The following is a 22,431-nucleotide window of genomic DNA, read 5'->3' on the forward strand; positions in this document are numbered from 1 at the left end:
AACATGCCTGGCTTATGTCTGTTTTACACTCAACCCTGCTCCAGGTTGGCGCCTGGCATCTTGTATTGAAATTTATGTTTCTCTGACAGCTCGCTGTGCCAAGTGCCTGTCATGTCATTTACCATCTGCATAGCTTCTTTTGGGAAATCTCTGTTCAAACACGCGGCCCATTCTTCTCTAAACTGGGTCATTTGTCTTCAGTTCGGAGCATCAACCCTCTGTCAGGATGATGATTTGCACGTATTTCCTCTCGGTTTTAAGACTGAAAACAATAATATTGTGTAGTTTATGCGCCATTCACACATCAATCACCCCATTTTTATCTGTAGGGGGGGAGAAACTTTCTAAAGAGAGAGAAGATATTTCATATCTTAATTTCTCAGATGAGAGAAATAAGACTTAGAAGAAAGTGTCCCAGTTAATGTCAGAGCTTTTGGATGAGCAGGGTAGAATTACCAGCTGGGCTTCTAGTGTTGGGTTTTGTTTGTTTCTCTTTGAGACAGGGTCTTCTGGAGCTCAAGCTGGACCCGAACTTTCTATGCTGCTGAGGCTGACTTCAAGCTCCCAGCTGTCCTGATTCTATCACCCAAACGCTGGGGTTCTAGCAGGCACCATCACAGCTGGCTGTAAGCAGCGCGGGGGATCAAGCCCAGGGTTCTGTGCATGCTAAGCAAGCATTCTGCAAGCTAAGTGACATCCCAGCACTGGCCTCACGGTGTTTCCACCGTCTGAGTTCACACACTGAGCTCTAAACCCTGTAAAGTGTCAGCTTTGGATCTTTTGCTGTTTCATTCCTGAAACCTTTAGGGTGCAGGTCTCGAGAGTAAAATCCAAGTCACTGCACCATTGTGAAGGGGTGAGGTCAGTGGTTCTCAACCTTCCTAATGATGCCACCCTTTAATATAGCTCCTCACGCTGTGGTGTCCCCAACCATAAAACTGTTTCACTGGGACTTTTTAAGTGTAATTTTGTTACGGATTATGAATCGTAATGTGAATATTTGCAATGTAGGCTATCTGATGTGTGATCCTCAAGGGGTTGCAACCCACAGATTGAGAATCACTGGTTTAGGGTTTGGAAAAACCCATTTGTTGACTGTCCCCATGTCTCTGAAGACCCAGAATTTGGGAGCAGCTGGGGGAAATGGGAATTGGGCTCAGGGAATCCTTATGATTAATCAAGACTGTAGGCACCAGTCACTTAACACACACACACACACACACACACACACACACACACACTGACCATAGGATGGTCTTCTGCAGGAACATCTGAGTCACAACGTCATTGTGAACAGTTTCCAATTTGGGATTCAAGGGGAAAACTGAGGCAGATTGTTCTTTGGCATAAGAGATTTATCAGAAGAAATATTAACACTAGGGACAGACATGAGGCTCCCATAGTTAAAAGGGGCCCCCTTTTTACAGAAGTTGGAGGCAGGTTGGGTTCTCTATCGTGTGCTTGGTAAACTGTCCATAACTGCTCACAGTCAGTGTCTGACCCATGACTGGAAGAAGGATGGAGAACCTGGTACCCTGCAGAATCAGCTCTGAGGGTGGAGAGGGACACAGTGCAGGATTGGCATGACCTGAGAAGCCACTGGTCCAGGATTTGACAGGTCCCTGCTACAAACCCAGAGCTTACAACCGTACCTGACAGAAAGCAGTGACTCAGCTAATAGCTCACTAAATGTCTCTCTCCTTGCACAAGCCTTGTAAAAAAAAAAAAAAGGAATGTGCCTCTTGCAAAACTCTTCCTATGTCTTAGTGACCCTGACCTTACCCCTGCATCTCCAGCACTGGACTCCACCTTGCCTGTGGGCTTGCTTCCGCACCAAAGCTAGGTGAAAGTCCAGTAGTCCTGTGATTCTAGTGGGACCATATGAGACAGGTTTTGCTGCATGTTTTCTATTGTGCTCTAGAATAGAACGGGCTCACTCTGGGATTGCTGCTGTCCATTCATCACTGGGGAGCTGGGCATTTCTGAGAACATAGTCAGCAGACAGAGGAGGCAGTTCAGACAAACGGCAAATGTAGCCTACGTTGGAGCTGTAAGTCCAAACTTATCTGGTAGAATAAAACCAGTCTGTTGGCTGTCCTTGTGCCTCTGTAGTTATAAGACTTAGGAGCAGCTGGGGTTGGTAACTTGAGCTCAGAATCTCCTTTCTAATTGATCAGGACTATAGGCATCTTAGTATAGGCTGTAGGAAGGTCTCCAAGGAGCCTTCTTACTAGTCTGCTAAGGCTTATTACTGCAGGGGTCTCAGTGAGTCCCCTGAATGGCCATGTGTCAAAGTGACCGCTAACTCCAGTGTTAGTCATGAGAGAGATCAGGGCCAGAGTGGACATGGACCTTAGGAGTTATTTCCAGTGGCTATGCATTTTCTGCTCTGTCCCATTCACTTATGCCAAGCAACCAAATCCAGTCACATCTCATAGAAGTTTATTAGACTCTACCTGTCAATGGCAAGTGTTCAAAGAATCCACGAATGCCAATCACTCATGAGGGGCTAGTTTTCTTTCATGAACCAATGACTTGAACACCACCGCATCTCAATCAAACCTCTTCATTCGCTTCTCCTCTTTCCCCTTGAATGAATAAGTTGGAGGCTTTCTGTCATTTTTTAATAGATAGAACTGTGAATGATACAGAAATACAAAGCGAGACTTTCCACGGAGAACATCATGTTCCTAGTACATGCCTCTGCTGTCAAACTGTGGTTGCTTTTTTTTTCTTGACCCTGAAACCTTGTTATGTTCTATATAGAATGTTGAAATACATCAGAGAAACCCAAGCAAGCACTTCCCTCTCTCATCACAACCTTCTCAGAGCCATGAAACGGCTTTTCTCTGTGTGTGTGCTGCGTGCACACGCAGGACCTGCTGTATCTATCTCTGCATCTTCAGCAGGAAACCAAGCGCCCAGTGTTGGTTAGTCACCTCCTGTCCTTAGCCAAATGGGACAGATCTGGCGGATCCCTCCCTTGAAAGGATAGCTGGTGTTTGAGATTATGAGAAATTTTGCTTTTATGACACTTTCTTTTGATAGCTTTGATTTGTTTGAACCTGGGGTCCCCAACAGACAGGAGTTTGACCCTCCCCCCCCCAGCACAATGCTGACCCTGACATTCCAGAATACTTAGTGATGGGGCGTATAGACCTTGGTCATGTGACGTACAGCCACCTAATTACTTTGCTGTAGTTTGGGTCAGCACTTCACTCAAATGGGTGCTAAAGTCAGACTATGCCAGAGCTGGGACACTGGACTGTCCTCCTGGGGCATGAAACCCATGTCTCCCAGGACAGGAGCAGGAGGAGTTGGGAAAGAGAGCTGTCTTCCTCTGGCTGCTAAAATACATTGCCACAAATACCGTGACCTAGAAGTTCACATTCTCCTGAGTTCTGGAGGTGCAAAAGGATGAAATCCACTGCTACAAAGACTCTGGAGACTTCAAGGGCAAACCCACTACTTTGCTTCTTGCACCCCAAGCTACTACCCTGGGATTAAGGTGGCCACCCAAGGTCATCTAAATTGTGCTCATTCATTCATTCACCCACTCTTTCATTCACCACCAAGGTTGGGCAGAACTTGCTCATTTGGGCAAAGCCCTTTTGTGGTGTAAACAACAGGCTCCTGTTGTAGGGTCAAGGGCAGAGCTCAAGGAGACAGTGGGATAGGGGATGGTACCCACCCTTCCACAGGAGTGATTCTGGCCTCCTGAATTTAAATGATGCTTTTATCCAATGTTAAAATTGGGAGACTTCAATGAGTTAAATCCAGAAGGAGTGGACTGGGTTGGGGGAGAGCTCCATTGGTAAAGTGCTCACTACACAAGCATAAGGACCTGAGTTCGAACTCTAAACCCCACATAGAAAAGTTGGGCATAGCAGTTTGCTTCTGTAATCCTGGTACTGGAGAGCTGGGAGCTAGGAAGATCCTCGGCCCTGCAGGCCAGCAAGACTAACTGAAAAGGTAAATGCCTGGTTCGGTGAGAGACCCTACCTCAAAAAATGAAGCGTCAAGCTATCAAGCAAGACACAAAACATCAATCTTTGACCTCCAGACTGCACACAAGTGATGTATACCTATGAACATACATAAATGAACACATGCAATAAAAATAATTAATTTATTAATTAATTAAAAATAGAGGAATAAGGAGAAGACTTGGAAGAGGCTGCTAACAGATGTGAGATGTTTGTGTGCCTTGGTCACCCTCCGGGTACCCGGATATAAGAGTATCTAACATTAGCATATGTGAGGGTCTTCATTTATGTCCTAAGGAAAAGGTAGCATTTGAAGATGGAAGAAAGGAAGACGAGGAAGAAGTCCTGGCCTGCAGATGTGATGTCCCCTGGAATAGCAGCAGACCCTCTGGAGGAAGTGGCAGGGGGACAGCAGTACCAACAGTGTTTGGCCATCTCATCGCCGGTGTTAAAATAGCACTTGACAATAAATGCTAAATGACATTTCCCTTCCTCATGCAAAATCCAATCCGAGTCATCTCATAAATTCTGCCTGAGGCCTCCACTGCAATTGCTTAGGCTCATAACCCCATCACAAGGTCACTCGAAGATTAGTTTGCAGTCCATCTGCAGCGCCAATGCACAGTTGACTCAGGGGCAGAAGAACCCACACGTGGTTCTTTCTGACGATTCCTTTAAAGAAAACCTAACTTCTAAGCAAGCTTGCTGCCTTAGAATGTAGTGATTTTCATTTTCCTTTTTTGTATGATCCTAACACATCTGCTCAGATGACTGAATACTAGACTTGAGTCATCATAATTCCACTCCAGGCTGCTGTCCCTAGCCACGACACCCACCTTAAGCTTGGTGGACAAGTATCGCTCTTCACTCAGCGAGAAGTTGATCCCATGTTCCCAAATGTTTTATGTCTGTCCTTGCAAGATCGCCAGCCTGCAAGAGCTCTCAAAGAAAGTGCTTCATCTATAGAAAGCAAACGATTTCGGCCACAGTAGCTGGACGGCTCCCTGTCCATCAACCAGCAAGCCCAATTTCACACTTGAAAGAAAGGCTTGCATCTCTCCATGGTAAATTTGTAGTAACAATGAGAGAATTAAAAGCCCTGTATGTGGTTTTTTTTGTTTTGTTTTTTGTTTTTGTTTTTTGTACTCAATAACGCTGGCCTGTGTTTATGACAGAATGTGTCACGTGACAGCTCATGAAAGAACAAGGCTCTACAATGACAAGTATGCCCAGGCTTCTGTTTTCGCTTTAATTATTTTTCATGCACAATACAGAACCTGGTACCTTGCAGGGTCTCAAGAGGCCTCGAGGCTTGAACTGAGGAGAAAATATGTATGACTTTCTAGTCTCTCCATCATTAACATTGTGTTATAGCTCACCTTCACTCAGTTAACTATGCTGGGTGTGTACATGTTTGTTTATATACTTTACAGTCATTTAGAAATGAGCTCGCTCATCTATATATTTCATTCTATGTTATTTTAATATGCTAGTAAATGAAGCACGTATTTCTTTTCTTTTTTGTTGAAGTTTTAGTTTTTATGTCTTTTTAATAAAAATATTTTTTATACAATACATTCTGATCAATTTTAGCCTTCTCAAACTCCTCCCAGATCCTTCCCACTTCCCCACTCACCCAAACCCATACCCTCCTCTGCTCTTTCTTTCTCATTAGAATACAAACACGAATACAAAATCATATTAAAATAAAATTAAAACAAACAAGCTATATAGAACAAAACAAACAGGAAAAAATGGAGCTAAAGAAAAAGCATGAGAAAAACATAAACACTGAGATGCTCATTCACACATACAGGAAGCCGTAAAAACAAAATCGGAGGCCATAATATATATAAACAAAATAGCTGTCAGGTAAAACAAAACAAAGATGCCTGAACAAAGCATTCTGTGACAAAAAAAAAAACCTTCAAAAATCCTATAGAGCTTGTTTGCTTTGGCTATCTATTGCTGGGCATAGGGTCTGCCCTTAAGTGTGGCTCGTATACAGTGAGACCTCCCTTGGAGAAACTAAATTTTCCTTTGCGAGCGAGTGTTGATCAGTTAAAGACGGCTTCCGGGTCTGTGGTGGGAGCTTGTGTTTACTTTCCCTCTCGGGACTGGGAATCCATCTGACTCAGACCGTGCAGGCCCCGCGCATGCAGCCGCAGTCTCTGAGCTCATTTGTGTGCCTGCTCTGTTGTGTCTAGAAGGCCTTGTTTCCTTGCTGTCCTCCATCCCCACTGGCACTTAGAATCTTCCTGCCTTCTCTTCCCATAGCTCTGAGCCCTGAGGGGAGGGGTTGGATGGAGACATCCCATTTGGGATGAAGTGGCTCAAGATCTTACAGAGCATTTTTTTTGTGTGTGCCAGTAATTATTCTTTATTTCAAAGGTGTGTTTGTTTTATTTAACGTGTTTGGGTGTTTGCCTGATTACTATGTATGTGCCCCTCACATGTAGCGCCTGCAGAAGTTAGAAGAAGGCATCACATCCCCTGGAATTGGAGTTGCAGGTGGTTGTGAGCCACCATGTAGGTGATGTGAATTGAAACCAGGCCCTCTGCACGAGCATCCAGTGCTTTAAACCACTGAGCCATCTCTGCAGCCCTCAGGCCAGTAATTCTTTGAAACAGTTTTATTAGCTCTGTTATACTTTTCCATGCCAATATGTTGATTATATTTAATCAGTCCTCAACTCCGTGGGGCCAGGAGTCCTCATATGGTGTCAGTATCATAAACAGTGTGAAAACCGCACTCATGTGTAATATTTATGTTTTGAAGACTAGACTAGAACCCTAGACTAGAGGAGTGTATTCCTTACTGTATCACTGCTGTGATAAAATATGAGACAGAAGTAGCTGGGGGAAGGGAAGGTTTGATTTGGTGCATCACTTCAGAGATGGTTCAGCCCATCACCATGAAGAAAGCATGGCAGGGTTCATATAGCATGAACTTCTTCTGTCACAGCCTCAGACCAGAAGGGAGCAGAAATGCACACAGGTATCACCTTCAAGGTTATCCCCATACACTACTGCTAGCCAGACCCTGCACCCCCAAGATCCCCCAAACCTTGCCCGGAAACTACCAGTAGCTGGAGAGCAGGTGTTTAGACACATAACCTGGGAAAAGGGCAGTGCAGATAAAGATCACAACAGGGACCAAATGGTTAATGAACAGTTTAATGACTTTAACGATGCTTCCCCTGTTGCAACATGGTTTTTCCATTTAGAAAGTTTCCTGCAGGTTTTCTCCTGTTTATGATTACCCTCGGATGAAGCTTAACACAGCCTTACAGCCCTGTGCCCCCAGTCACAAAGGAAAGTGACTGGGGCTTTTGGGCTTTAGGACACTCTTTCCCTTTGAATAGGTCATGTCCTATTACAAGAGCCCTGAGTCATCTTTAATGCAAGGGTTATCAGTCTTATGCTTATGAACTCAGAGTTCAGGAGTGGAAATCCATCCTTTAGCTTCCTAGCCTCAAACTGAAATTTTAGCCCAGCCTCCTAGGGAAGAGTGGTTGAGACACTTAGGCCATACTGATCGGCAGCCAAAAAGAATCCTGCGCCCAACACACTCTCAGTTACAAGGCCATTGGTTAGCAGACAGCCAGGAGGCTTACTTCTCATGGTGTTATTAAAGGACACATTTTATTAAGGGGCACATAAGTGTCACTATAATCGCATTCCTCAGTCTATGAATTTTATTTTGAGGAAATTAAGAATATCAATCTGAGGAAACATTCAGAAGTATCACAGAACTACCAAGTACCCATGACACTCAACCCAGACGCAATGGCAGGTCTTTAGGAACCAGAGGATGCATGTTTCCCAGGTAAAAAACACTTTGCAAACTGTGAGAAATTCTATAGAATTATAAGACATATGTATTATGAATAAATAATAAAAAGCTGGGCGCAGCGGTGCATACTTGTAATCCCAGTGTAAACCCAGCAGAGACAGCTGGATCCCTGGTGCAGTTTCAACAGCCAGCCTGCCTAACAAACTCAGCGAGTGTCTGACCCATGAGAGACCCTGTCTACATAAACAAGGCAGGTGGTGTCATGAGGAAGAAATTCTAAGTTGGTCTCTGACCTCCATACATAGGCAACACATGTACACACATATACGCTTGTACATATGGTTACATGAGTCTATCCTTTTATATATCAATATGTGTATGCATATTTTTCATTTTCCTTCATTAATGTTTTGTTAGCACAAACTATTGCCATAGTCACGACGCAAGACTCGGGTAGTACCTAATGAGCTTTTAAGGAGTCCAAAGGAACAGAGATTCACTAATGAAGTCCCTGGTTCCCTGCTTTCATCCTTCGTCTTGGCTGAGGAAATGGTAGCTTTCCCATTCTGCGACTGACTGGGTTGGCTGTGTGTTTTCCCTGCAAGCTTGGACCCAAGCCAGGGTAGGGAAGGCACCAGGGAACTTTTCACACAGTGATGAAGCTGTTTAGGTTGTTGTCCAAAATGCTGACAGATCAAACATGCTAAAACTGCAAAAACTCACCTTGGCCCTGGGCCATATTCTGTAAACCCTCCCTGTGGATATCCAGGGCAGCAGCACCTGCCTGCCTTCCTGTACTGCATCCTGGGCAATGCCGTGCCATGGAACAAACCCCTGGGCTTCCTGCTTCGGTCTCCGGGACCCAACCTGTCCCATCTCAGGGCAGCACCTCATGAGAACTCCTATGATGTCATTTTCAGGGGACTCTAAGTACAGTCTTGCATGGAACCAACGGCACATGGCAAAACACTTCATTCCGGCCGCCAGGCTTTCTGTCCTCTGACTCCCTGAGAAATCATGAAGCTTAGACCTGAACACACAATCGCCTGCAGTCTTGAGTGCCAGCTGCCTCTGCTGCTGTCACACAAATACATAACACAACTTAACGAAGAAAGGGAACCATAGGGTTCTGTCCGTGGCTGCTTGACCTCATATACTTGGGAAGAACCTCGGGCAGCGAGAGGATAGAGAGTGAGGTGCTCGCTCACAGTGGACAGGAAGCAGAGACAGAAAAGCCTGAGGTAATATACCTCAAGGAACTCACCTCAGTGACCTGCTTTCTCCATTAGGCTTTGCTTTCTAAAGTTTCTGGAACCTTTCAAATTAGTGCCTCAAGCTGGCGACCAAGTGCCAATATGTAAACTTGTAGTGGGGATGGGGATTTCAGATCCAAGTCACTGCAGTCCTGAGATGTTTGCTGACCATCTGCTGCCAGGCAGCACAGCCCTCAGAACATGCTACAGCCACAGCCTCTTGGGATTCAATCATACTGATGCGTTTATTGCTTGATTCATTTTTTTACAACTTCTGAGTTCAGAGCATCCCACTCCTTCTGTTTGGTGGTAAAATAAACTCTCTGAACTAAAATTCAAATGGAAAAATAATTAGAGGAATAAGTGGCCTCACAGGCTAAGGTGCTGTATTCTGTGAATGCATGGAGTTGTTTGTCAGAGCAATGGGGACACTTGGATCCATCATGACCATATCTGGATACATAAACCATCTTCTTAAGAAGTCAGGACCTGCACAACAACTGCTTAGCTGGCTATGCTGAAAACCATCTCTACACCAAATACCAAACCATCCTCCCTACCTGGCCCCACCAAATAAGTACCACCATGGATCACTGCCTCTTATAGGCTCCACATGGGTTTTCACTTCTATAACTACCACCACTACTAACAACAACAACAACAACAACAACAATACCACCACCATCAATGCCACCACCACCATCACCGCCGTCACCACCACCACCATCACCGCCGTCACCACCATCACCAACGCTGTCAATAACAACAATGCCACCACCATCAATGCCACCACCACCATCACCGCCGTCGCCACCACCACCAACGCTGTCACCACCACCAACAGTACTACCACCACCAGCCGCACCACCACCAGCACCACCAGCAGCATCAGCATCATCACCAGCATCATCAAGTCAAGGTCCCTTGAAGCCCAGGCTGGTCTCAGTATCTCTAGGTAGCTGAAAATGACCTTTATCTCTTGATCCCCATGCCTCTGCCTCCCAAGAGCTGGGATGACAGACATGCTCCACCATGGAAGATTGTGACGGTGCCAGGGACCAGACTCAGTGTTTCATGTATGCCAGGCAAGCACTTTATCAATCAAGCGACATCCTTAGATTTCCATCTGGCTTTGCTCCTTGTTATAAGACTGACCCACAAATCAAACACAATGTTCCTTTATCCAGTGCTATGTGTGTCTGTGTGAAGGATCAGCTGACCCGCATTCTGTGGGTACCCATTCAGGAGCTGTGCAAGCACAATACTAAGTGACTGTAGAGAAAGCAATCCCAGAGACCATGCCTAATGCCAACTAACCCCACAAGGTGGCTTCTGACATAGAAGAAGTCCCCATCGATTTCCTCTGTGCATTTTGAAATTGAACCTGATGTGATTGTGTTTCATATTGGTATTCTGCACACAAATGAGAAACCCAGTTTGCTCTGAAACGTTTTAGAATTCAGACTACTGGAAAGGAAGTCCTTCACCTTGCAATGGAGACTGAGGTCATCTGGCATCTTATTACCATGGTAGGACAATTGGCCTTACCTTTCAGACAAAGATTAAGTGCCCAGCAGCCACCAGCATTTATTCTGACCAAAGTTTAATTTAAAGGAAACAAGCCTCATCAAAACAGTGGGATGAGAAAACTCCCAGCGTTACTGCACTTAGGGTGGGAGACTAGAGCAGGTTCTCTTCCACCTTTGCTCTCAAAGCATTTAAACTGAGGCCAGGATGGAGCTCATTTGGTAGCGTGCTTGCTTAGCATGCAGGAGGTGCCGGGTTCGATACTTAGCACCCATAAACTGACATGGGGATGCATGCCTCTATTAATCCTCACACTCAGGTGATGGGGGGTCAGGATCAAGGTCATCCTTGGATAAATAGAAAGTTTGAAGTCATGTGGTTAGATGAGTCTCTGCTTCAATAACAGCAACTCAATACTTGGTGACTCAGTGGGTCCAACTGAGAAATGAGCATCTATTCGTTTAAAATGAGATCTAGAAGCTGAATCTAACTATCGCCATGAGCTGTGTCTGCTCAAGGAACTGGTTTCTTTTGGCACACACTGAAGCTGACTACTGCTTTTTAATAAATTACTAGTTTGTTCCTCTTCTAGGTGGTCACGGTTTGTTTATCCACTCACCATTGCTGGACTTGGGTTACCTCTGCTGAAGCACTTATTAAGGAAAAGGAAATTTATAGAAAGAGGCCCCTAGTTGCCTAGAATTGGGGTAAACATGGGGATTCAGCACAGATAGACAGAAGGAGATTTTTTCAGTGAAATGTTATATAAGATTGTGGCCATGCCAGGGATAGTGATGCAGGACTGTAATACCCGATATCTGGGAGGCAGAGACAGAAGAACCAGAGTTCAAGGTCAGCCTAGTCTGAGTTCCAGACTAGGCTGGCCTATACAGTGGGATCCTATCTTGAAAGAAAGAAAAAAAATAGAAGAAAGGATCTCCGTTTTTCTCTGTCTCTCTCTGTTTCTTTCTCCCTCCCTCTTGGTTAAACAAAACAATCAACTATGTTTCTCCACACTGACTCATGTCTGCAGCCTTGAAGAGGGCCAGTGTCATAGCACATGATTTATAAGCAGAGGATTGAAAGTAACAATCTCAGCATGTAGTCTCATGCCCTCGGTGCCAACTTCTCTCCACATGAGCACAGATGTCACCGAGAGCATCCTTGGACTAGCTGGCATCCATCAGGAAAAGAAGAGTCCTAAACAAACAATTCCTCAGACCCTGTCCGTGCCAGCAGTAAAGAAAGCCAGGCAGGAGAATGCCACCAGCGTGAAGTTTACAGAATGCTGGGACAAGGTGGTGCTTTCCATAGTGGGACTTTGCGCCAAGTCCCTCTCAATGGAACCCCTAACCTTTCTTCTGCTTTACTTCTCAATATCCCTTTGAATCACTGATATCTTCTAACTTGATTCCCCAGGCCCTCCACAAGCAAAACACCCAGTTGTGTCATTTGCTCCATTCAGTCGAGCTTACTGGAATCCTGGATCATGGGGTGTGTGAGGGAATGCTCACAAGTGTGTGAGGGGATACTCACAAGTGTGTGAGTGGATGCTCACAAGTGTGTGAGTGGATGCTCACAAGTGTGTGAGTGGATGCTCACAGTGAAGGCGGCTTCAGAACAACAAAATGCACTGAGTACTGAAGGGACCCAAAGGCCTGGATGTGATGAATACCACCCCCTCTCTGAGAGAGAGCTGTGCTTCTCAGAAGGAATGCAGAATACGCTCTTCTCCATTAAAAAAAAAATGCATTTGAGGATTAATACAAGCAGGATAGCACACATCAGGACTGCAAGCATCAGGACCAACACATATTAGGACAGTACACATCAGAATCAATAGACATCAGGCCCAATGTGATCGCAAAAAATCACAATTGCCAGCAAACAAAGAAAGCATCCTCTTCAGTTTTGCAGTGAGCTCATACAAACAGACCGCACAATAACGGTAGATAAGAAGCTAATATGAGAATAGAGTCATAGCTATATAGAAACACAGACACAGGGAGAGGCATAGACAGGGCTGGGGGAAAGGACCCAGAATCCTAGACCTCAGAAGGCTGTGGCAAGAAGACTCTCTGCTCATACCCATCCTGGACAACAGGGTGAGAACTAGTTTCAATAACCCGAAGAGGAGATGGCTCAGCCGGTCAAGTGCTTGGTGTACAAACACAAGAACTTGTTTTGAGCCCCAGGAGCCACTTAAAACAAGCCAGGCATGATAGTGTGTGCTTACAATCCCAGAGCTAGGGAGGAAGAAATGGGCAGATCTCAGCGTTTTCCTAGGTGGTCAGCCTTAGCTTACTTGGTGAGCTCCAGGTCACTGAAAGACTGACTCACAGAAGCAAGGTGGGCAGTGCCTGAGGATGCCCAAGGCTGATTTCTGGCCTCCACACAACTATTTATATACATGTACCCTCTAGTCCCTGCCCTTCCCAATAACTTTCTAAAAATCTGAAGAGGAAAATAGAAGGGAAAATGAGAAAAGAGAAGAAATAACAGAGGAATAAATCCAGGCATTGACCACTTTTCTTACAGGACAAGGATGTACACATGTTTCAATAGAAGCATCAAGTTCAAAACCGCACAGGAAGACAAACAGCGGCATCCCGTTTCCTATGTGTCACACTGACTGTGACAGAGACCGCAGGAGATTCTTTTAAGTCAGACACTGAAAACTGTGGTTGTCCCCCAGTACAAGGGCCAGTTGTCTGGGTTCTGTGAAATTCTAACTCCAGAATAACCAATGCCAGCCATGATCCACAGCATAGAAATGCCCACGAAACATCCGATGAACTACATCATATAATTATGGCTGATGTTAGGTTATCATTTATGCTATAGGTTATCATGTTATAGCTCTAAGGGAAAAATGACATTTTCTGCCTAGGACTCCTGGAGATGCTGCGAACCCACAATGGTAGCTTCTGTCTGAACAAAATAACTCACCACCATTACCCACCGAAAAATGATATTAAATAATTAAACTCTAAATATAGTTCCCCGCCTGGAAATGGGAGATATTAAACACCAAATATATGGATGTAATAAAAGGGCAATGCATGGGTAAATTAAGGCAAGGCATGCGTTCCCTCACGAGCTGCAGAATGGGACTGAGTGAATGTCAGGGAGTGGTAACTGCAGCAGCCTGAGGCATAAATTTATAGAGCGCTGGGCTTACAACTCCCCTCCACCGTGGAAGCATGTGCATGAGTTCCTGATGGTTCCTCACCTAGTCTGTTTCTCAGAGGCCAGTGCATAAATGCTTGTATCTCCAGGGTCAAAATAAAGGGCTATGATTACCAAATCCAAGACCCTGTCTTTTACTGCATGCCAAATATCCCCCACCTGAAGGTGCATCTACTGAACATGGGTCTTTCTGGGAGTGGTGCGACCTCATCTCATCTCTTCTCACAGAGACGGTATCTCCCACCCTCAAATGGCATCTGTGTAGGGAGCTCTGCTCACAGGTGATAGTACGTGATGAGGTAAGGGCTAGGGAAACCGCTCACTCAGGAAAGTGCTTGTCTCCAGAACATGAGAACCTGAGGTTGATCCCTAGGACTTATGCAAAAGATCTGAGGTGCATGCTGGGAGCTAGAGATGACAGTCTCCCTGGGACTCACTGGCTAGCCAACCTAGCCTACTGGGTGAGCCAGGTTCCGAAGAGAGATTGTATCTCAAAAAATAAGGCAGATGGAGATGGAGAGGTGGCTCAGAGAGCATTTGCTGTTCTTGCAGAGGACAGGAATCGATTCCTAGCACTACTTGGTAGCTCACAACTGTCTATAACTCCAGTTTCAGGGGATCCTGCTCCCTATTCTGGCCTTTGAAGACACTGAACATACACATACATACGTGAAGGAAACAACCATAGATGTAATTTAAAAATAAGGCAATGGGCCCCTAAGGAATGATACCTAAGGTTAGCTACTGACCCTTACCCACACACATGTGTACATGCACCTGACATACATGAACGGGGACATACATGCTGGTCTATACACAGAAGCAAAGGATGATGTTTTATATGACTGTGCTGGCTAGTTTTATATCAAGTTGAGTCAGACTTTCAATTGAGAAAATTTCTCCATCAGATTGGGGGCATTTTCTTGGTTGACGAGTGAACCAGATTTGGGGGGGGGGGTAGCCCAGCCTGGGCTGGTGGTCCTGAGAGCTATAAGAAAGCAGGTTGAGCAAGCCATGAGGAGCAAGCCAGTGTGTAACACTGGTCCATGGCCTCTGAATCAGCTCATGCTTCTGGTTCCTGCCTTGAGTTCCTGCCTTGGCTTCCCTGGTTAGTGGACTATAAACTATGTACTGAAATAAGCCTCTTCTCCCCAGGTTGCTTTTGGACCTGATGTTGTGTGTGTGTTTGTGTGTATGCATATGTATGTATATAAAATATACAATATACATATATATATATATATCAAACTAAGATAATGCCATTATTTAAGATTTCTCTGCCTTAAAATCATACATTCAGGTATTTCCTGGTGTTGATGAACAGGATGGGGCCACCTCTCACCACTGACAACAGACACACTTCTTAACTCAATGGCTCTTTGATGAACATGACACGAATCTTTAGCTTTAACTTTCTGCTATTTTCAAAGGACACTCTTGTGACCATGGCCCCCATGTATCCCGTCTACATCTGCAACAGAAACGGTCCAGTGCTACCACTGCAGGCTGTATGACTTTGAGTCACAGGCATCTACAACAGTATCCCCACGCATATATCTCCAGCAATGTATGAGATATCACCCCCAGCCTCATCCCAGGGAAACTCTTTTACTGTTTCCATATCTGCTCTGCCGACACACACAGGGATCATGCCATGCAGGAGCATGGGAAACGACTGCAATGTGCTAGGTCCCTAAAGCAGGATTTACTAAAACTACATTTGGCTGGGAAAACTCCTGGTGGGCTCTGAGTCAAAATATGTAGAGATGGCACCGTGCATCCTCAACACGGACTTTGTACATGATGGAAGGGCTTCCGTGTTCATGCCGGAGAATTTCAATTCAGAGTAAAGAGAAACGATCTAGCTTAAAGGACCTGAGTATAAAGTCCACACTCTCCTTTAAGGCATGCTCACGTGACAACGTGGGAACTAATCTCTCTATTACCTTACTCCAATACTTCATATGTCCCTCGCCCTCTCTTTCTCTCCCATCAAGTCCAATTTGTGCTGCTCATATACTCCTGGGTGTGGGATCATCTATTAGAGCATGGTCAACCTACAAGGACCCAAACCTTAAAGGTCAACTGACTCTCCCTGTACCCCATCAGCCATCAAGAGCAAATAGCTTCTCAGCTGGGGATGGGGAAGTCATGATCCCCTTCCCACACCACGCAGGAATGTTGACTGGCTCAACTGTGTGAAGACAGCCACAGCCACTGCGAGTTCATGAGAGTAGCTTTGGCCACATCTAAAGGTCAGTTTCTCTCTGGTCCTCCCTGACTTTTGGCTCTTAGATCATATTCCTCCTCTTCCATGAAGGTCCTGAGCTTTGGGGGGGAAGAGTGTGGTACCAATTGTGGGTGAGCATTCCATGGACACATATTCTCTGCACTTTGACCAGTTGTGAGTTTCTCCATTAAGCACCTTCCTCTACACAAACAAACTTCTCTGGTGGGGATGGAAAGCGCCACTGATCTATAGGTAGAAGATATGAACTTAGAGGGAAGTTTGGTACTAGGTACATTAAGCAGAATAAATGTAGTAGTTTCATCGCTGGGGCCTTGAGCTCCACCAATGCCAGCATTTTAAAGTTCACATTCAAAGATTTTTTTTTTATATTGTATTCACAGAGCTCCAGGGTCATCGCTAATACCCAACTGTAGACTATTCTTCTCATAGGCATCTTTTTTTTTTTTTTTTGGTTTTTCGAGACAGGGTTTCCCTGTAGTTTCTAGAGCCTGTCCTGGAACTAGCTCTTGTAGACCAGGCTGGCCTCCAACTCAGAGATCCGCCTGCCTCTGCCTCCCGAGTGCTGGGATTAAAGGCGTGCGCCACCACCACCTGGCTCTCATAGGCATCTTTTATAGTCACTCAACTCATGTAGCAGTGTTTCCAAGACCTGACCGACAGTATCACATCCTGATCCTGGCTTTTCCCTACTGAATAACTACTTTACCTTCTGGATACAGTACATTCTATTAGTCTCATCTTTGGGATTTCGTTTACTGCGTGATTTCTAGCTTTTGGTTAGCATAGTGCCTGGCTCTACAGACACGAATACCCATGCATTTCTTGTGGGTGCTGGTTTTCTGTTCTGGACATTGGTTTAATAGAGGAGTGGTGACCCTAATTGTCACTGTATCCACCACATCACAATGTGGTTGTCATTCTTCTTTTCTTTTTTTATACTAATGTGTGATCGGTTTCCAGCATTTTTGCTTTCTTATTTTTAGTATTTCTCATCCCAGTTCTTAAAGTTCCTATCTCCTGGTACTCTTTATTCCCCTGCAATGGGTTTGCTTCCCGTAGAAGTAACTCTAGTAAGTGGTGATTTATCTTTAACACAGTCCTGACCCCCAGAAGTCTCTTCTTCCTACAGGTTTGACTTGTCTTTGTGATGTGGTGCTCAGATTGAATCTGGACACCCTGACAGGCTCGGAGCTGTTTCATGTGAGAAAACCTTATTTCTTTCTTATTTCTTATTTCTTATTTCTTTCTGACCATTATAATCCTGTCTGCATGTGTACATGCTTTTGAGACATTTTATGCTCTCGCCTATACATACATTCTGCTCTATTCTTTTTTTTAAGGTACAACTGAGATTGGCTAACGCTTGTCTTCTCCAGTCTGTACTTTCAAGAGCATTCCCTGAATTTCAAGTTCCGTGCTGATGCTGATGTAGGTTTCCATGGGAATGTGACAAGGGATGGTGAACAAGAGGCAAGCATGGTCCCCTCATCTAGTCATTCCCTGGAATCCCCACTATGTTACTTCTTTGTAAATTACTGAGACGTGTGCTGGTCTCCATGCCGCCCATGTTGCTCTTGTTCACAGTGTCAGGCAGAACACGGATTCTGAACTGGCACATGGTCCGAGATAACTAGTGCCTGACTTTTCTCACCTGCCTGGTATAGCCATGCCATTCTGTTCTGACAAGGGACGGAGGTTAGCAGACGTTTCCAGAAAGGTCACACACACACACACACACACACACACACACGTTGTGACAGCTAAGAAGATCCTTTCCTGTCACTTTTATTTGACCTGCTATGCTGACACAATGTTCTTTTTTTTTTTTTTTGGTTTTTCGAGACAGGGTTTTCCTGTAGTTTCTAGAGCCTGTACTGGAGCTAGCTCTTGTAGACCAGGCTGGCCTCGAACTCAGAGATCCGCCTGCCTCTGCCTCCCGAGTGCTGGGATTAAACGCGTGCGCCACCACCGCCCGGCCTATGCTGACACAATGTTTGGCAGTCCTGCAGCTATCTTAATCTATGAGACTATAAGCCATGAGCTAACAGGTGTGGAGCAGAGTAGGTACCTGGGAATCCAACGGGACCAGGAACTGCAGTGTCTGTCCTGGCTGGCCTTCTTCATTGCTTCTGTCATGTGACTAAGAAATGAATGTCTACCTTAGTCAAGCCATTTATTGCCAACTTGACACAAACATAGAGTCACCCAGGGTAGAGGGACCCTCAAGTGAAGAATTATATTTATCATATTGGCTGGTGGGCATGCTTGGAAGGGATTATATCAATTGATGGTTGATGTACGTACCACTGTGGGTGACACCATTCCCTCGGGAAGCGGGTTCTGAGCTGTATAAGAAAGCTAGCTGCACATGAGCCAGATGATAAACCAGCTAGCATCCTCATCCATGGTTTGGTTTCTGTTTCAGGTTCCGGATTGAGGTCCTGCCCTGGCTTCCCTCAGTGACTGACCTTGGCCTGAGAAGTGTAAGTCAAATGAATCTTTTCTTCCCCAAGTTGCTTTTGGTCATAGCATTTATCACAGAAAATGAGAACATTAATCTTAAGAAATACAGTTTGATATGTTTCTGTCAGGCATGATTTTAGTGTAGCTTCATGAATTCAAATACGGCTATCTATAGCTAAAATACAAATTAAATATCAATTACATCTTCTTGCAGCTCATTCTATTACTTAAAATGTATCTGTTTTAAAATGAAACACATTACCTACAGTAAGTAGAAAATCAGTATTGCATGGACTATATAGAGGATCATTATGAGAAAGACTAATTTCTTGTGATGCATGCCTGCCAGTCTACAAGATGTTGTTAAGAAACCAAGGCTTCAAAGACACACAGCCTCCTTAGACAAAAAAAAAGCTAACTGAGCATGAGCCAGAGGGAGAGAGAGAGACAATATATAGCATTTCTCATTCCCTCTCTCCCCTCTCCCCTTTCTCCTCCACCCCTTCTCTCTCTCCCCTCACTCCCCCCTCAAGTAAACACCTCTCTGGGCTGCAGCCATGCTAGGGAACTCAAATGTATGCAGGCTGGTATCGTTCAAGTTTATTCAAACTTAACTCTGTGGGCCAAGAACATCATTTGCAGATTCGCCATCGGAGCCTCTGGGAAACCCCGTCCACGAGAGAATTTTACACCTCAGGCTTTGTACATATTTACCTAAGTCAAGGCCATGGACAGCGAGACTCTGAAATTGCAGAATGTGATCTGGGGCCAGAGAGCAATTAGCTATTCTGCTGTGGCTTTAGGATCCGTGCAGGCAAATCAAAGCAGATCTGATCGCCGAGATAACAGCATTGAGATGAGACTCTCTGCAAACAAACTTCTTCAAACAAGGAAGATGAACTTGAGGGCGATAAGAGATCCTCACTAACTCCCGCTGAGCACATCGCTGATACGAAAGTGGCTCCTTACCCATGAAATTGCACCTGTCACAGCGACTTCACTTCATTAAGGCAGCTTCCTGATCCGAGCAAGATTATCGGCAACACGCAATCTATGACTCTCCAGCTAATGAAGACTGCCTCTCCTGAGTTTCCAACAGCTGAGCTCCGAGTTCTGAGATAACCAAGCATCGGCCAGAGAGAAGGAAGGATTTATAAAGCAAAACAGCCCCTCAAGCCAAACCCACCAACATTATCTAAGCGTCAACTCAATGAAACATTTTCCAATTATCCTCAAGAAAAAAAAAGACCTCGCCTCGCTTCAACGCCACCTGAAATAATGGCCCAAGGTTCCCTTGATTCCATTATATGAAGATAGAAGTATAAAATGAAAGGGGATAACTATTGAAGATGTTAATAAATATGTGGTACCTAATAAAAATATTTTCATCCTGTACATTTTGCTAAGTTGAAAACAGACACAGGATGGTGGTGGGGGAACCTCGGATCAAATGACTCACTGTAGAAATTAATTTATATTCAGCCTTTCCCAGATCCCCAACTCTGTCTGCAGGAATCCCAGGTATCAATCTTCCCTGGAATTTTTCTGGGACAGCATCTATTCAGATAAATATCCTTCTATGTTCTCCTTGAGTGGACTTCTTTGAACTCATAAACGAGGGATCACTCCATAAGTATGCATTTAGACATGTATCCTAATGCATATGTTAACAGAGACAGTCTCATTCCCAACTTTATTAGAATTTATCGAGCAATTAAAGGCATCCTCCTGCATACCAAGCTCTGCTCAGACACTAGGGACATAGCTGCATGCAAAACATGATTCTGACACCAAAGGAGCTTCTGATCTAGACTTCTTCATGAAGTTCAGTTGGCAGACCTGTCACATCAGGACCCCACACTGTGTGTGTGTGTATGTGTGTGTGTGTGTGTGTGTGTGTGTTGTCATCCTATAAAAGGTATACATTATCAAGTTGCACAAGCACATCACTAGCATGTGATAGACACATGCTTAATATACTGTGCCCTCACACTTACATAAGGTTCTTCATACACAGGCTCATGCATGTCTGCATTTCTATTATCTGTCCCATAAATATGAACCAAGCATTGAACAAGAAAAGTTCTCTAAATGGGTGGCATCACGATGCTCTATTCTTCAGAAGAAAATACCTGGGTAATATGTCCAGAATCTTGTTTCTTAAAGGAGACAGTGACAGGAGCACAGGACAACAGCTGACTGCCCCACACATTAGAGCACTTAGAGATGGCTTGGAGAGGCAACGTACTAGAAGACCTGGGTTGTCAGAGTCAGAACCGGGGGGACTGTATGATGAGGTAAGGGACCACCCTCAGAGCCCTCCACTTTTCCCTTCTGTGCCCAAGATGAACTTGGCCAATTGTAATGATAAAATACAAGCATAAAGATAATAAAATAATAACTTACGATGGTCCAAACCCCATTGTATCCATGGACAACATTACTGCAACTATCAAGGAGTTATGGTAGATGGTAAACAATGGCATGAGGGAAAATGAAAGTACATTAGCTAGGACCCTTTTCCCCACTTGTCTTTCCTCTTATGGTAAAGAATAAAAACATTTATTTAGCAAAGCATCTAGCCATCAATTCACCCATTATCCATCCAGTTTCACTCATTTATCCATTCATCTATCTGTCCATTTATCTATCTATCTATCCATCCATCCATCCATTCATCCATCCATCAGTCATTCATCCATCCATCTATCCATCCTTCATCATTCCGCCCATAATCTATTCATCTAAATATGTATCATTTACTTTTCTTCTGGTTGTGACCAAATACCCCATAAGGAGCACCTTTAGGTGCTGTGAAATAATCCTTCTGTACACTGTGAATACAATTACTCTTATTGGTTAATAAAGAAGCTGATCAGCCTATAGCAAGATAGGATAAAGTTAGGCAATACAATCAAACTGAGGATACTGGAATGAAGAAGGAAGGAGTCAGAGGAATGGGCAGCCAAGTGCAGAGGGAAGAGTAGATGAATGTGTTATGCAAATAAAGGTACCACCATGTGGCAGAGCATAAATAGGACATATGGGTTAATTTAAGAGTTAGCTAGTAATAAGCCTGCGCTAGCGACCAAGCATTTGCAATTAATATAAGCCTCTGTGTGGTAATTTGGAAGCAGCTCCCAGGACGGGAAAACTCTGCCTACATTAAGGGACGAAGGATTTCTTTTGACTCATAACTTATGTAGGGAAATGGTCCATCAGAGCAGAAAAGGCAAGAGTTTGAGGTGGACTGGGCATGGTGGTGAATACCTTTAATCCCAGAACTTGGGAGGCAGATCTCTGAGTCTGAGGCCAGTCTGGTCTACAGAGGGAGTTCCTGGACAGACAGCCAGCACTACATAAAGAAACCCTGTCTTGAAAAAAACAAATAAAGAAAGAAGAGCGTGAGGCAGGTGGTCACATTGCATCTGCAATCAGGAAATGGAGAACAGACAGGAAACAGAGCCTTAAGGCCCACCCCTAATGAGCTACTTCCTGGAGAAGTTCCCACCACCCCCCAAACAGACCAGGAGCTGTGACTCAGTGTTCAAACAAATGAGCGAGCCTATAGGGCACACTTCACATTCAAACCACAATACCATCTGTCCATCCATTCATCCATCAATCCCAGCTTCCACACCCACCAATCCCTCTGCCCACTGCTCTCCATTTTTACAGGCGTCCATCTGTCTAGCCTCATGACGTCGGTTGGCTACATGACACGAAGTCACTTTACATGAGGATGGTGCCCCCTTTGCAAACTGGATTTCCCTCATGGGCACACTGGGCCAAGATCATATGTAAGACCAACAAGTCTTTTTGTGTGACCCATTCCTACTGCAGGGCAGAGCTCAAACACCAACTTCCTCTTTTCTTCTCAATTTTTTTTCCAGTCATAAAAAAGGAGGGACACAGACAGGAGCTGCTGTAGGTGACCCAGATTCCCCCAATTAACATCAGGCAGAG

The 22,431-nt window shown here is 44.7% G+C and overlaps 1 protein-coding gene across 1 annotated transcript in view; it reads right to left on the minus strand.

Moving 5' to 3' along the window:
* Tmem132d (transmembrane protein 132D) overlaps positions 1-22,431 on the minus strand; it is a 627,358-nt gene that overhangs the window by 308,741 nt on the left and 296,186 nt on the right. The window lies entirely within an intron of this gene.

This window comes from Arvicola amphibius, chromosome 10 (assembly GCF_903992535.2).
Source record: "Arvicola amphibius chromosome 10, mArvAmp1.2, whole genome shotgun sequence".
NCBI lineage: Eukaryota > Metazoa > Chordata > Mammalia > Rodentia > Cricetidae > Arvicola > Arvicola amphibius.